At 46.2% G+C, this 17,777-nt stretch overlaps 1 protein-coding gene across 7 annotated transcripts in view; it reads left to right on the forward strand.

Annotated features, from left to right (window-relative positions):
• Window positions 1-10,432: 10,432 nt before the first annotated feature.
• The window catches only part of ANKRD12 (ankyrin repeat domain 12), a 120,184-nt gene continuing 112,839 nt past the window's right edge, over window positions 10,433-17,777 (forward strand). For 4 of the 7 annotated variants that reach the window (XM_083187632.1, XM_083187637.1, XM_083187639.1 and 1 more), the window contains exon 1: window positions 10,949-11,199. The gene's annotated coding sequence lies outside the window, so the exon portion shown is untranslated. Of the gene's footprint in view, window positions 10,689-10,948; window positions 11,222-17,777 lie in introns of those variants that run through there. The other 3 variants (XM_083187636.1, XM_083187635.1, XM_083187634.1) reach the window with 3 other exon arrangements.

The raw sequence follows: 17,777 nt of genomic DNA on the forward strand, positions 1-17,777 counted from the left end.
TCTCTCCTTTTTAGAGGCTGAGGGGTAGATTTATGAAGCGGCGCTGTGGGGCATATGCGTTATCCCCGCACGCTAAAGCAGGGGATAGCGCTTCACTTCATATATGACACCCGCGATGCGGGTGTGTAATGCTCGGCGCAATGGGGGAGGAGGGGTAACATATATACTTTAGGGGGAAGTGGGCGCCTGCCTCATACCTTATTTATCAACATCCTTTGTGGCCACGCGCTGCTGCTTTTAGCTCTTGTACATAGCACCGGATTATTCTGGCGCTGTGTAGTAGTTTAAACGGAGGGGTTTTTTTTATGTTCATTAAAAAACTTTATTGGTTCTATCCCTGGCGCCTGCTGGTCCCCGCCGTGCAACGGATGTTTCTGCTCATGCGCCGGGTACACATCGCCTAACAAGGTAACCGGCGCATGCGCAGCACTCGGCAGAAGGGGGGAGCGCACAAACGTTATGGGATGAAGCGTATCCCCGGCAGGAGGGGATAACGCACCCCCATAACGTGCAGACAAACAATAATAGATTCAGGCGAAAGTTAGGTTCTCTTCACCACGATAAAGTGGTGAAGTGAACCTGCGCCCATAGGGATCCTTAAAGCAACATTCATAAATCTACCTCTGAGTCACCTGCAGCTTTTTCATAATTAAGGTCTGTAGGAGCTGGTCCCTCTAGTGAAATTAGCATCAGGTTGTTTAGTGTGCTCTGCTTCATGCAGTTCCTTAATAAGGTGTCAAGAGTAGAAAATCAGAATGCTAAACCACTCCCAGCAGAATAGATCATACTCCCAGAGTCGATAATGCCCCCACAGAATGCAAAGCCACTCCCAGAGTCGATAATGCCCCCACAGAATGCAAAGCCACTCCCAGAGTCGATAATGCCCCCACAGAATGCAAAGCCACTCCCAGAGTCGATAATGCCCCCACAGAATGCAAAGCCACTCCCAGAGTCGATAATGCCCCCACAGAATGCAAAGCCACTCCCAGAGTCGATAATGCCCCCACAGAATGCAAAGCCACTCCCAGAGTCGATAATGCCCCCACAGAATGTGAAGCCACTGCCAAAATAGATAATGTCCCCACTCCCAGAATAGATAATGCCCCACAGAATGCTGAGCAGCTCCCAGAATAGATAAGGCCCCAACAGAATGCTACTTCTGGGGAGAATAGGAACTTGACTATTTATTTGATTAAGGACAGGCACTAGTGACTAAAGAGTCTATTCAATTAGCAAGGAGGCAGTAGCCTCTCCATTGCAGCTATAGTCTCCACTTACAGTAGTTTAAAACATGTTCATAGCAATAGCTCTTGTACATAGCACCGGATTTTTCTGGCGCTGTGTAGTAGTTTAAACGGAGGGGTTTTTTTTATGTTCATTAAAAAACTTTATTGGTTCTATCCCTGGCGCCTGCTGGTCCCCGCCGTGCAACAGATGTTTCTGCTCATGCGCCGGGTACACATCGCCTAACAAGGTAACCGGCGCATGCGCAGCACTCGGCAGAAGGGGGGAGCGCACAAACGTTATGGGATGAAGCGTATCCCCGGCAGGAGGGGATAACGCACCCCCATAACGTGCAGACAAACAATAATAGATTCAGGCGAAAGTTAGGTTCTCTTCACCACGATAAAGTGGTGAAGTGAACCTGCGCCCATAGGGATCCTTAAAGCAACATTCATAAATCTACCTCTGAGTCACCTGCAGCTTTTTCATAATTAAGGTCTGTAGGAGCTGGTCCCTCTAGTGAAATTAGCATCAGGTTGTTTAGTGTGCTCTGCTTCATGCAGTTCCTTAATAAGGTGTCAAGAGTAGAAAATCAGAATGCTAAACCACTCCCAGCAGAATAGATCATACTCCCAGAGTCGATAATGCCCCCACAGAATGCAAAGCCACTCCCAGAGTCGATAATGCCCCCACAGAATGCAAAGCCACTCCCAGAGTCGATAATGCCCCCACAGAATGCAAAGCCACTCCCAGAGTCGATAATGCCCCCACAGAATGCAAAGCCACTCCCAGAGTCGATAATGCCCCCACAGAATGCAAAGCCACTCCCAGAGTCGATAATGCCCCCACAGAATGCAAAGCCACTCCCAGAGTCGATAATGCCCCCACAGAATGCAAAGCCACTCCCAGAGTCGATAATGCCCCCACAGAATGCAAAGCCACTCCCAGAGTCGATAATGCCCCCACAGAATGCAAAGCCACTCCCAGAGTCGATAATGCCCCCACAGAATGCAAAGCCACTCCCAGAGTCGATAATGCCCCCACAGAATGCAAAGCCACTCCCAGAGTCGATAATGCCCCCACAGAATGCAAAGCCACTCCCAGAGTCGATAATGCCCCCACAGAATGCAAAGCCACTCCCAGAGTCGATAATGCCCCCACAGAATGCAAAGCCACTCCCAGAGTCGATGCCCCCACAGAATGCAAAGCCACTCCCAGAGTCGATAATGCCCCCACAGAATGCAAAGCCACTCCCAGAGTCGATAATGCCCCCACAGAATGCAAAGCCACTCCCAGAGTCGATAATGCCCCCACAGAATGTGAAGCCACTGCCAAAATAGATAATGTCCCCACTCCCAGAATAGATAATGCCCCACAGAATGCTGAGCAGCTCCCAGAATAGATAAGGCCCCAACAGAATGCTACTTCTGGGGAGAATAGGAACTTGACTATTTATTTGATTAAGGACAGGCACTAGTGACTAAAGAGTCTATTCAATTAGCAAGGAGGCAGTAGCCTCTCCATTGCAGCTATAGTCTCCACTTACAGTAGTTTAAAACATGTTCATAGCAAATAAAATTCTGGTGTTGGTGGGCCACGAGTTCAGCTGCCATTCCACTAACATCACCCGTATGACTGATTAAATCAACCACTTTACAAGGTGGAGCGTGATTTAGGGAGAAAGTAAAGCCAGGTCCATTATCTGTGGCAAAGGGGAACAGTACCTTTAGAAAGAGATATAGTACCATAACTTTAGCACAATACAGACCACGGTACTTGTGTATTATCACGGCGCCCCCGATATTAAGTCGCACGATTTTTAATCACATTGCATGCCATACACCCGATGCAGTGATGCGATTTAAGCCCCCTATACGCGAGGGGCGGTGGTAGGCGTCCTCCGAACTTTTCATACCCCCACTATCCACGTCGGCGTGGAGTTGATTTTATATAGTGTGGCGAGCCCCGCGAGGGGACGCGTATTACTTTACATGTATTACGCGTCCGCTCGCCACGTTTCGGGCTCGGTGGCGCGCTGCGCTCGCCACACTATATAAAATCAACTCCACGCCGACGTGGATAGTGGGGGTATGAAAAGGTCAGAGAACGCGTACCGCCGCCCCTCGCGTTCATGTTCATAGTGGGGGTGCATTTAACATTGTAAGCCCCCATTAGGGTGCGTATACAATTTAAAATCGCATTGTATGCCATATACAATTTTAACATTGTATGACATTGGGGGAAATCTCGTCGCATCGCATGCCTTATGGTCTAAACAAGATTGCAACTTAATTGCATTAATAAAGCATCTCATCATAGCAACGAAAATTGCAATCTTAACCCTTTGTGTGCAAAATGAGTGCCAACATCTCTAGGAGAAATATAGGCCAAATATGCCAGTATCGCTCACACGTTTATATACAAAAAAAAAGTGTAAAAATAGATTATATTTTCTATAAAAGGAAACCATTACAGGTCATTATGATAACAGAAAAGAGGACAGAGAAGAATGTCTTTTTTGTTGGTGCACAAAAGTAGATTGAGAAAGTTATGCGAGTTTAAAATTTCAATATTTTTATTAAGTCATATGTCAAAATATGACTTAATAAAAATATTGAAATTTTAAACTCTTATAACTTTCTCAATCTACTTTTGTGCGCCAACAAAAAAGACATTCTTTGTCCTCTTTTCTGTTGCAATATTTATTGTCTTTGGCTGCACCCCCTTTGAGCTCTATAGTTGAAAATGTCTCGTTTGGGGTAATTCTGGTGCTATAGCACCGGCCTGTGCGGATATACCCCACTTTCCCCTTGAAGTTCAGGTCATTATGATGAATAAAAATGTTTGTGCGGCAATTCTCACACCAATTTTGATCAATTCACTTGGCACTCAAAGGGTTAAGGCACCCAGACACTACTTCAATATAGCCCCTTTTCACACAACTTTGACTGATAAATCGTGTGCATATCATATGCAATGTAATTCAGATTTGTGGTCCTGTACAGATCGGCTCTAAAGATTACCATGGAGTTGTCATATCCTGTAATTTAAGATATTTTTATTAGTTCATAGAGTAAACTTCACTCAGCAAAAGAACCCTTGCCTAATTTATGGGCAGCTAACAAGCAAAACATTTTTATGGCTCTGCTTTCAGAGCAATTTCCTCATTAAGGAGCTCCTAAGAAATTATTTTGGACACCCCAGTCTAAGTGGTCCTGAAAGCCAATACATACATTAATCAATAGTACAGGCAGCAAGGTCGACATGGGACAACTGGTTTTTTTTGAGCCGACAGGCGGTATCTCATGCCCTACCATCCACTAGGGAGGGCAGGATAGTAGCACAGCAGTGTGCACTTCAAACTGTGCCCATGTCGACTGTGTCGACATTCGGGTAAAAAAAACCAGCGAAAAAACCCATGTCGACCTAATGTCCTGTCGACCTAGACCCATGTCGACCTAGTTGGTGTAAAGTGTAGACCTAACAACCCACACCCCAATAACACATCGTTTAATTTGAGGCTCCGATAATTCACTAGATAATTTTGGTTTGGGTAAAACAGTCCGTCACTGTACAGTATTTGAATGTTTATATTTACCCATACCCATTAATGCTGCACTTCCACCTACACACAACATTATCATCACTAACTCCCTCCCCTAGTTTGAGCCCTAGGGCAATTGAAATTGATTCTAAATCAAGTCAGGCTATCACTGGCAGTATGCCTGTTACACATGAGTCATGTCACATATTTATATGCAATATAGTTATGTAAAATACATCTTGGTTTTCCACTTCAAAACAGCAGGCCAATCATAAGCCACCATCTCTATTATGGGGCATCTCACTAGATCGCTTGGAAAATGCCTCTACATCGCTACGTGGGTAGGGGCCATAGTAACACGTGGCCCCGCACATTGCTGTTGCCCGGCGATTAATAATCAGACATGCTGGATATTAATCGATCAGGGCCAGTGTTCTTAACGAAGAACACTGGCCCTGACAGTTCGCTTGCTGAAGTGTTCTGAGTAATCTAGCATGTGTGTGAATGGTTATCTAATAATTAGGGACAGGATTATATGCAACATAAAAAGCTTGAAATATGCATAAAAAGTGTTAAAATATGCTACATTAAATAATAAAAGTACTTTTTAACTTATTTATTTAAAAATCAGCATAAAATTAGTTGCAAATAAACCTCAAAAATAGGCCCACAGCATCTGCAGATGTCTAGTGCTGTACACAGGATTTTTTCTCTTCCTGGCTGCTACATCATACTGCAGTGTCCAAAACTCTACTTGCATCAACTACACGGACCCTCATCTCCAGTGACGATGGAACAAATGTCAGCATAGGGTGTGAGGGCGGAGCAGTGGAAGGCTACTCACTGTGACACGGCATTTCCTCCGTGCCGCGTTATGGCACAACCCTTCCACCCGCCTCCTCTGCTGCAGGAGTCTGTATCTTGGTGTAAAGTCCCAGACGGGGGGCAGGCAAAGGTTCAGGAGCTTCGTAATGGCATCTGCCCCAACTGACTTTTATCAACATGGATTGGCAGCCTAGAGCAGTGTCAGACATAGCGTACATCCAAGGTTCCCCATACTGCACACTCTACCACTATCTGGCCAGCAGCAGCAGGGCAAATCAGTGCTGTGACTCGCGGGTGGAAAGGGGGCAGGGCCTAAAATATGCACCATCACTAGATTTTAGGTAAAATATGCAATAACTAGTTAGAATGGGCAAAAAATGCATATGCAAATGCATATAATCCTGTCTCTACTAATAATGCTCATTTGATAGAGAAGCAACATACGAGACCACTTGGTATAGAGAAGTTTATGATAAGAATTAGATACAATTACATGAAACAAGGTAAAGACAGCAGTGCCCTAATGAGCTTTCTACATTATACTGCTTACAGAACACAATATACAGCATTTTGCTCTCTCTTCCCCTTCAGAAACCCATAATTATGTGCAATCTAAAAGGGGGTATAATGGTGCCCATAGACTAGGGCAATTGAGTATTATGCAATATTGCACGTCGATTTCCATAGAGGTGTGGAAAAAAAAAAAAAAAAACTTATAGCTGTTGTGAGGAAAGGGTGTGTCTACTGTCATTTATAAGCATGACCATATTTAATAATTAAAACATCAACGTTGAACTACACAATTTTTTTTAAAGTAATTTATTGAGAATTTTACCAGGCAAAAAAAAAAAAAGAAAATACACGAGATCTTGGGGCAATCTTGCAAAAAAATTTTTTGGAGCATATTGCTCTTGTTAAAGGTCAGGTTTAGCTATGCATATTGTTGAAACCTGACCAAACTAATGGGCGCACCACAAAAATTCCTGTTTGAGCACCTTGTTGGGGGGTGCAATCTGAAATTCTGGCGCCAGCAACCAGATGCGCCCGGACAGAGCTACATTTGACTAAACGGAGCTAAGTCATTGCCAGTGGAAAAAATATTTGAATATGGCCCATTGAATCTATTTATTTTCAACTACGTCTTGTATACAAATGCAATTGTGGCATTTTTAGTAACAGAAATGGATACAAATACAAACATTTTTAAAGAACATCGTGACAGACAGTTGATGTTTAGAGCAGTGGACCGCTGGAGAAGTTGCCCTTAGCAACCAATTAACTTCTAACTAGCCTTTATGAAGTTTATAATGTACTTAATAAACACTTCTTGAAATCTGGTTGCTATGGACAGATTTACTGTTTTCACTGCTTGATCAAACTCACAATATTAAGAAAACTTATTGGTAGATATATCATAGCATGGAAGTAGATAAAGTAACAACAAATCATCATCTGTCATTTTACACGCTGACCAAAATAAATAAATTAAAACAATTCTTGGGAAAGGAAAGAGAATACCATCAGCATGAACTTTGAAGTCCTGAGGACATGAGCTTGAAAACCATTGATTTAAAGTTGTTCAGAATTCTTCTGAAGGTGCTAAATTAAACAGTCATTTCTTCTGAACTACAGTCAACTTGCAACTTCCTACTACGATTTGTAACATAGAACACTTATGATTCACCTTGATAAGTGACGTGTTCACCTACAGTATTCTACTGCGGATAGGAGGAACCACTCCTCCAAAACCATTTTTTTTTAAACAATATTCTCCTACTTCGAATTTTGTGATGTCATTGGTTCTCCTGTAATACAATTGAATGTAACTGGACACGGAGAGGTCGTTAATTGACTCCCAACAAAATTTAACCCTAGTGCACATGGAATGGAATATCGATTGTAAGCTCAACTGGGGCAGGGATTGACGTGTATGTCAAATATTTTCTGTAAAAGCGCTGTGGAATATGTGTGCGCTTAATAAATAACTGGTAATAAATAAATATGTACAGCAGCTGGGCTGAAAGATGCGCGGCTTTTAGCATTCCATTCGGAACTGCATTCCGTCCGTTCACTTTGCCCCTCTGTCTGTCCCTGCCTACATTAAAAGGAGACAGACAGGCAGAAAGCTGGGAAAACCGGCTATCTCAGAGCAGGTCCATCCATCTGTGGCGTGGCTATTTCAATTGATGTGCAGGCTCGTGACGCGTGAGCCAATTGGAGGTTGGGGCCCGGCAGCCAATCAAGTTATACCGATGTGTGATTGGCTGCCGGGCCACACGTTCCAATTGGCTTGCGAGCCGGCGCATCATTGAAATAGCCACACAATGGACGCATAGACCAGCTCTGGGCCGGCCGATTTCTCTCTATATGCACGGCTGCAAATAAAATGTTTGCCATGCACATGGGTGGTATTTTGCCCAGTCAGGGCAGTGCGGGGTCGAGTTTACTTGATTGCTGGGCTCCGAATATTAGAAGCCCAGCAGTTCCTTCTGAATCAGGCACTAAGAAAAGGAATGCACTGAATAAAATGGCCCCTGCTCCAACCCTTGTAATTCAAACCCAGCCCATTATGTAAATAGCCTTTTATATGAAAGATTTTCAGCAAAGTCTTTTGCCTCCTGAAAATCTCTTGCTGTTTGAGGGAAAATAGCTCAGTGGGTACACACTACTTTGATGAAAGATATATCTATAGGCCCATACACACACTAGGCGACTTTCAGCTGAAAATCGCCTAGTGTGTATGCCCAGCCGACTGGCGATGATGCGCGCTCCCGCATCATCGCCAGCGAGGTGGGCAGTCTGCTGGTTTTGCCAGCACATCTAGCGACGATAGCTGTTTTTTCAGCCATCATCGCTTGGTGTGTACGCAGCGCGGGCTGAAAGATGATGTCTTTCAGCCTGGCTGACCTCCCCGCTCCCCCCCTCCAGATCATACTCACCAGCGCCTCGTATTGCGTTCCGTCAGTTCATTTTGGAGGTGGAACGTCCGCTCACCTTTCCCTGCCTGCATCGTTAAAGGAGACAGCCTGCAGAGCGGTGGTAAACCCGGCTATCTCAGAGCAGGTCCAACCATCCGCTGTGCGGCTATTTCGAATGACACGCCTGTTTGCAACTCGCGAGCCACCATTGCCTGATTGGCTACGAGTTGCGGACAGATGGACCTGCTCTGAGACAGTCGGATTTCCCCACTGCTTTGCCCTTTACTGATGCAGGCAGGGACAGACAGCAAGGCAAGGCGAACGTAAGGATGCAGAACTGCACAGTGCAGTGCACATAGCATGTTACCCCTGGCACGTGCATGAAAACCCTAGCAATGAGCATGTAGGTAAATGGCACTTATGTGGCATTATATGTAATGGGCATTATAGTATGTGGTATGTGTGTAATGGGCATTACGGTGTGCATAGTCCCCTGTCCCACAAAGCCATGCCTTAAATTTTTTGCAGGCTAGCAATGTATATGTTACCACCGCCACTGCCCCCCCAATGTATATTTTGTTATGGCGTAGCGTAAACATTGCTGGTGCAAGTGAATGGATTTCTCCCTACATGCACATCTGCAAATTAAATGTTTGCCGTGCACATGGGTGGAATTTTGCGGCGTGGGTGGAGTTTACCTGATTGCTGGGCTCCGAATATATGCAGCAAAGCAATCAGTTCTGAATCAAGCACCAAGAACAGAAATGCACTGAATAAAATGGCCACTGCTCCCACCCTTGTAATTCAAACCCTGCCCATTATGTAAATCGCCTTTTATTTGAAAGATTTTCAGCAAAGTCTTTTGCCTACTGAAAATCTCTTCCTCTTTGAGAAAAATAACTCAGTGTGTACGCACTACTTTGGTGACAGATATATCTAGATTTTGATTTGATTTTAGATAAAAGATTTTGGCAAAGTCTTTTGAAATGAAAATCTTCTAGTGTGTATGGGTTATGAGAGGAGGGGCAGGATTTGCATCGGTTTGTCCACATAGTTTATGATTGGCAGCCACGAGCACTGGTTTTGTGGGTTACACCGACTATAAATAATTTGAGTTGGCCCTGATCCACCAACCTAGGGCACCCCTGCAAGTTCCCCAAAACATCTAGTGGTATAAACAATTGAATTGCCCCCACAGAAATAAAAATGGGGAGAAAGTACTAACCAATCACTTTACAGCTGTGGGGACGAATGGATTGTTTCATCCTGCAGCTGCCACTCAATTCAATTATTTCCCTATTCGAGGGCGAACAGCCATGGTGAAGACACATTTCTGACTGGTCGGTGCAATTATATCAAAAAGTTATCGCTCTCCTAGCTTTGATAAATACTCCCCTAGATCAGAGAAACTCACGGTCACAATCACAAAAAGTGGATTTAAACCTACATAAGCAACACATTTAATGGGAACAAAGAAACGTTAGCAACTTCTAAACACGAAACAACAGATCAATAAAGTCTGACCTGTGTGCGAGCAAAAGTCAGTGGGCTCTTAGACAACATGTTACAACAAAGTATTTTTTTCCTCCAAAGTACTTTTAGCCAGGAATTTGTGTAGATCACTACAAATCTCATCATGGCATGCTCCATGCACTTTGTATAGTGGGATTTTGCTGCGCCTGTGGTGTATACAATCACCTTCAACAACACGGTGGATACTTCTAGCTCAAATTGTGCATAAAAATGAAGGACAGGTTAGGTAACAACACACAGATATAGCCCGCATACAGTGCTGTACTTACAACCAGACCACATAATTGCGTCACTGCCGCACACCAACACAGAGCACGCACATTAACACCCTCCCTCGGCATTGCGCATGCGCACCAGCCCTCCGGAGGACAATACTCGCTGCGCCATCACAATACTGGAGACAAACGCAACAATGGCGACGCTCACATCCACCTCTACAGACAACAGCCGTAAACTGACAACTCAAGGGGTGCCCGGGATACCGGCTGCTGGAGCACAACAACGCCTGCTCACGTCCCCAGCCCGGGTGTTCGACCTCCTCGGTTTCCAGAACCTTCTTCCATGCGCAGCCATACCCGGCTGATGTCACTAACCTAGCAGCCAATCACAGGGCGCAGGACTGTTTCCAACTGCCAGCTTGCACGGTATGGATCCGCCTTCCACGTGACGTATGCCGGGGGCGGGGTGTATCGGGTACACACACACACACACACACTGCCGCCGGGGTTATTATTATTTCACGGGACTGTGTGTGTGACTGGCTACATGTGATGTGTGCAGGGTATGTGCTCAGCGGTAACGTGGCGACACGGAGTAGTACAAGCATCCTCTGTTATACAGACATGGCCCCTGCAGCCGCTGTGTATGTATCCGCGGGCTCTGAGTGACAGCTCCCGCTCGCCCCCGCCCCCTGTCGTCCTGGAGTCACGTGGGCTCAGTAGCCGCGTCCAATCCAGTCCAGGTCGCTGAGGGCTGTGCGCTGGGGAGGCGGAGAGCGTGTAGTGAGGGGGAGGGCGGCAGAGAGACAGAGAGGGAACGAAGAAGAGGGGTGTGAGCGTTGCCGAGGTGGACTGATCGCCCCGCTCCTAGCCGTGCACCCCGGTAACAGCAGTCAGCTCGCGCGGGAAGAGCCGAAGAGTGGCGGCGCTGCAGCGGGTAAGCAGCAGTAACGCGGCGGGTGAGCACTGGGGGGGGAGGGCGGTTGACATGGTGCGGGTCAACTGTGTTGTTGTACAGAGCGCATAGATGGAGTCATGGCCTGCCTAGCTGGTAACTGTGCGGTGCTTTGTGACGGGCTGCAGGCCTCATTCTCCCGCTGGTGGCGGCCTCGTTCTCCAGGGTGACCAGCAGGCCTGGCAGTCTCGCTACATCTAACAGATGTGCTGCTTTCCTATATGCCAAAGCATTCACATCCCCCTCTCCCGTGTCCCTTCACTAAGATCTGTCCCCAGCCACTCACATCCACAGCCCCTGCTCCCATGACCCCTGCCTCTCACATCCACACCCCCTGCTTCCCTGTTCCCTCACTGATACCTGTCCTCAGCCACTTACATCCACACCCCCTGCTTCCATGTCTCCTCACTTATATCTGTCCCCAGACACTCGCATCCACACCCCCTGCGTTCTTCTCTAACATCCACACCCCCTGCTTCCCTTTTCCCTCACTGATACCTGTCCTCAGCCATTTACATCTCACCTGTCTCCCCGCACAAATGTGTCCCTAAGCAATTTACATCCACACCCCCTGCTTCCCTGTAACCTCACTGATACCTGTCCTCAGCCATTTACATCTCTCGCCTGTCTCCCCGCACAAATGTGTCCCAAAGCAATTTACATCCACACCCCTGCTTCTGTTTCCTCACTAATATCTGTCCCCAGCGACTCACATCTGCACCCCCTGCGCTGCTGTCACTCAAATCCACACCCCCTGTTTCACTGTCTCCAGCCACTCACATCCAGGTCCCTCATTAATACCTGTCCCCTGCCACCCACATCCATACTCCCTGTACCCAGCCACTCACATCCGCACCTTTTGCTTCTCTGTCCCATTACTAATACCTGTCCCCAGCCACTCACATCCACGTCCCTCACTAATTCTTGTCCCCTTCCACTCGCATTCCCCTATCCCATGTTCCCTCACTAATACACGTGCCAGCCACTCGCATCCACACCTTCTGCTTCCATATCCCCTCACAAATACCTGTCCCCAGCCAATCCCCTATCCCCTCACTAATACAAGTACCAGCCACTCGCATCCACACCTTCTGCTTCCATATCCCCTCACAAATACCTGTCCCCATCCATTCACATCCACATTCCCTTGTTCTGTGTTCCCTCACTAATACTTGTTCCAGCCATTGACACCTATATTGCCCTACTCCCTTCATTAATACCCGTCCCAAACCCTTCACATCCACACCCCCTTCATTAATACCTGTTACCAGCAATTAACACCCTTTTTATATACCTACTTCCTTTACTAACGGGTGTGGTATAGCGCACCGACAGTGGGTATTCCAACAGTCATTAGTCTGATGTTGGAATCCTGACTGCCTGGGACTCAAGACAGTGGGGCGAGCCATCTATTCTATACTCCCTCTTTGGGGGTTGTGGACCCATGAGGGAGAATAGCCCCTCCGATTCAGACGTCGGTAAAATGACGGATATCTGGCAGCCTTACTATTACCTGTCCCTTTTATTCACATCCACACCCATTTTCTGTTTCTCCTCACGAATAGCAGTCCCCATCCATTCACCACACTAATTCACTAATACCTGTCCCTAGCCGCTCACATTTATACCCCTTCTCACATGTCAGTCCTATAATACATGTTCCCATGTCCGCTATAATTCCTCTTCCCAGCTCTTCGCACCTACACCTCTCAACGTCCCATCTGCCATATCCCCTCACTAATACCTGTGCCCAACCATTCACAAAACCCACACTTCACCCTCTAAATACTTGTCTCCAGCAATTCTCCCATGTCTCTATACTAATAACTGTCCCCAGTTATTCACATTTCCCTTGTCCCATGCCCCCTCTAGTACCTGTCCCCAACAATTCATACCCACTGCACTGTAATCCCATGTTCCTTTTATACCTGTCCTCAGCCATTCACACCTTCACCCCATTCTCTGATGTCCCCTCACTAATACCTGTTTGCATCTGTTCACACCCACACCACCTTTCTCCATCTAATGCCTGTCCCCAGTTATTCATGCCTATACCCCGATCTGTCTCTTCTCCTAAAATTCCTGTCCCCAGCCATTCACACCTACACACTCTTGTTCCCTTGCTTATTGTCTATTCCTGGCCATTCACACCCACACCGCCATCCTCACTCTCTGACCTGTTATTCAAACCCAGACCACCCTTCTCCCCCTTTACTCTAATAATCATTTACACCATCCCTATTCTTCCCTGCCACAAATATTTACACCCCTTTTCTCCTATATCCTCCTCACTAATACCTGTCCCCTTATCTCTTGTCCATTCCATTGTCCACTCTAGTAGCTGTTCCCAACCATTCCCTTGTCCACTCTAGTAGCTGCCCACAGCCATTCCATTGTCCACTCTAGTAGCTTCCCACAGCCATTCCCTTGTCCACTCTTGTAGCTTCCCACAGCCATTCCCTTGTCCACTCTAGTAGCTGCCCACAGCCATTCCCTTGTCCACTCTAGGAGCTGTCCCCAGCCATTCCCTTGTCCACTCTAGGAGCTGTCCCCAGCCATTCCCTTGTCCACTCTAGGAGCTGTCCCCAGCCATTCCCTTCTCCACTCTAGGAGCTGTCCCCAGCCATTCCCTTGTCCACTCTAGGAGCTGTCCCCAGCCATTTAAACCCATACCAGTCTTCTCCCATGTCCCCTCCAGTACCACAGTTGTCCAATGTTCTTTCTTACACCTATATTAAACCATTCCACCTTTTCTTTCCCATTCATAGAATAGAATCCACTTTATTGGCCATGTGTGCTTGCGCACACTAGGAATTCTCTGCGGATTTACAGTGCAGCATCAAGCAGGGATGGGAGGGGGAGAGGACATTGCATACATTACATTGAGGACATTACATGTAGAGAACACATACCTGCCGAGCTGTCCAGCGCCTTGGCAGCCATCAGCGGCGCCACTGGTCGTTGCAGCAGTCGGTAGGTAACAATATAGCAGGGACAGAACAGTTTGTCACACAGGAAACACATACTCGCCGAGCTGCACAGCGCCTAGGCAGCCATCAGCGGTGCCACTGGTCGCTGCACCAGCCAGGCAGGTAACATTGGAGCAAAGACACGGGGTTACATAGCTGCGTGCGCAGTTCCTTGGAAGCCATTTGTGGTGCCATCTTGTAGGCCTCAACAGGCCATCTTCCTGTAGGAGAAACCAATGTGGAAAGCCAGTGTGGGTGGTGGTGTGGGTTGGGGAGGGGGGGGGGGGGTGGGCAGGGGCAGAGAGAATCACTGGGCCTGGGGAGAGACAGTGAGGCCTGGGGCTGGAGTTGGGCCCTCCCTGGGCTGAGTTCCACGCCGCTACCACCGATCGACTGATCCCACCTCCTACCTTGTTTCGGGGGGGGGGGGGGGGGGGCACTGCCTCCCGGTATGTAACATAGGTGGGTGCCGATGGAGGGGGCGAGCTGTGCGCCTGCGGCTGGGTCCTATGCCGCACTCTGGGCCTCTGGAGCTGCGCCCCGGGGGCTGTGCTGACACGTGCAGCCGATCCTATACCGCGTCCAGAGCCGGGCCGGGCCCCCCTCCTCCATGCCACTTCCGTCTCCTCGGTGCGGGGCCTGTGGCGGTGTCCTCTGGGGGTCGATGCCGTGACCGACTATGCGCTGGTTCCCCCTCCTCCCCAGTGCCGGGGCATTGCGGGTGCTGTGGAGGCGCCCTGTCTCTGCCTTCTACCCGTCCACGGGCGCCCTTTCTCCAGGGGCCGAGGATGGAAGCTTCGGTGGACAGGAGCTTGCATGCTTGCAATCATTGGAAGTGTAACATCATGAATACCTTTCTGGGCATTCACCCAAACTTCTATTCTGTCTCCTAATTCCTGTCTCTGGGCAGTCATACAGACATCCCCTTCCACTCCTTCCTATGTAGCCTTTCTCTAAAGTCCTCTCTCTCTCAAATACATTTCCCCAGCTGTACCTACCCCCTCCCCGTCCTCCTCCCTTGTCCTTTCAGTAATCCTGAGCCATGCACATCCACAACTTCCTTCTCTTCTGTCTTCAGCCATTCACACCCACTTTCTCTCCTGTTACCTGTCTATAACCATTTACACTTACGGTGCTACATTAATGTATCCTGTGCCATCACCTTGTGCATGATCACAATTATGAGATTGTAGGAACTCTTTTACCAACCTGCAATGCGTTTCCACTTCCTTTCATGAGGTTTTGCTTAGTAACTGGGATATCTTGATAAATCTGTAAAACCATGGCTGGGACAGCTGGTGGTGTGAGGCAGCCTTTGTTATCAGAGCTAGCTGGATATTAGAATTTTTGTTTTGGATTGCTTCACCTTTTTCAAACATAATTATATAGAATTGAAAGCATAAATTAAACATTAATTGAATCCCTGTATGCTATGATGTTTATTAAGCTATCCAGTAAACACATGACTTGTAATGTAGGACAGGTTTGTTTGTCGTGGTCCAAATAAACAACTAGTACTGTTGTATTTTTGTTGTTCTTTACAAAGCGCCATTGCAGAGGCTGTTAAGAATTGCATCAACAATCTTTTTCTGGGCTCTTCAGTAATGCCTGTTTATCTTCAGTCTTTTATGTTTCAGTTGCTTCTTCCACTCCAGAGACACCAGGGTCACTGGAGTATGTTAGCTGCTACTTATTTACTTCTCTAGTGGAAAAACCACAGATGTCACCACTAGTTTTATCCCAAAAGACCGTCTCTAGTCTCTTTTGTTAGATTCTGTTTCTAGTGTGGTAAAGTTGTATTTGTATTCTGTGCGCTATTGTACAGTGAGATGATTCGTTTGTGCCAATCGAGGAGGTGTTGTGGCTGAGCAGGCTGTTTTGTTGTTGAGGATTGGTTGTGAACGAGCAGCAGGAATGGCTGCTGAATATGTCACTGCCCATCTGTCTGCATTTCTATCGCTCCAGGCTCTTGAGAGCTTCCCAGTCCAACCTCCATATTCAATGCTTTTACTTTCCCTTTTATCGCAAAGATCACCCGATCCATGCCATAAGCCTTTGTACAACAGTAGTTCAGCCCTTGTTGCATTATGACATCATTTGCCTGTATTTGATTTTTTTTAATTACTACATTGTTTTAGTTTAACCAAATCTAATTCATATGACCAAAGCAAATATCAATAATATTAAGTGCATTGGTATTCGTATAATATTAATTAAATTACAGCTAGTTCTAAGATATTAGGTTATTGAGTATGTCTGTCTCCTGTTCTTTATGAATCCTTTTGTTTTGTGTACAAGTTGGGGTATTCCTTTTGTGTATATCAGTAAACAAATATGTATTATTATGTTGCCTCTTTGTGTTTTCTTTATTTACCGGAGGTGGTTTTTCTTCATAGGCAGTTTGTCCATGTATGTTTTCAGTGGCATGATCTAAAACAAGTGGGAAGAAAAGGGGGTGTGTTCCTTCTCTCTCCACAGGCGAGAATTCAGAGACAATGCAATCCAGGCATGAATGCCGCATAGAAAGGAAGAAACGGCATATCCTAGCAATAAGCTTGCTGGAGGCACTTTGACAGGGCATCCCCTCATGCTCGCTGCTTTTTTCTTTTTTGCTTCTGCATTCATGCCCTACTTGGCTTGTACATAATCTGGTATCTGGCATTAAGTTCAGTACTCCACCTTTTTCTAGTGCTTACTGAAAGCAGAAAAATCCTGAGCATTGGAAGCAGAAAAATCCCGAATGCACAATAAGGCCACAAATGAACAGTGACAAATCTGTCTTGTACAACATGTCCGACTAATATGATTATTTATATGTTACATACTATTGCCACATCTGGTTTGGAAAAAAATAAAAAGCATTTGACACAAGCAGCACATATTCAGGTGCGGTATAGATTACTTTTATGTAGTGTGTTTTGACAGATACGAAGCAGTTACAATTTTTGTCATCCAATTAAACCGTTTATCTTTATTGGCTTGTTAACTTCAAAGCTGCTTTAGCTATACATTGCTATTATTGAGCTAACATTTTGTAATTGCCGCTCGAGGTGCGTATCTGATTTGGGGATTTTTAGATACATATTTATACATTCTCTAGTTTGTCGGTTTGTGAAATGTTACTTTGTGTTTTATTTCTCTCCTGTTTGCTTACATTTAGCTGCAGATGTGAATAACAAAATAAGCTACAGTATAGTAGCATTGGTAGAGCAGGCTGGTTGGGCACAACATAAACTGCTCTGTCAACCAAACGGCTGCATGGAAAGAATGTATATGCATGCACAAGCAGTCTTTTGTTCTTTGCAAGGTGGGGATGCCCCCAGATTAATTTTTTTTTTTTTTGCTGTGAATTTGCCGTCATTTAACATGTACACATTATGCATCACTTTTACTACATTAAATCGGGATTCCGATATTTCTCAACCTGTACAATACAATAGTTGAGGTTTAAATCAGAGACTTGTCCTTGCTAATGTGAGGCTGACCTATAAAAAGCAAATAACTGTTTTGTACCTTTATTTCAACTATCCTACGGTTATGTACAGTCCATACCAGTAACATTAAATATATTTGTAGGGTATCTGTCTAGGA

This window comes from Crinia signifera, chromosome 5 (genome assembly GCF_055691185.1).
Source record: "Crinia signifera chromosome 5, ASM5569118v1, whole genome shotgun sequence".
Lineage (NCBI taxonomy): Eukaryota > Metazoa > Chordata > Amphibia > Anura > Myobatrachidae > Crinia > Crinia signifera.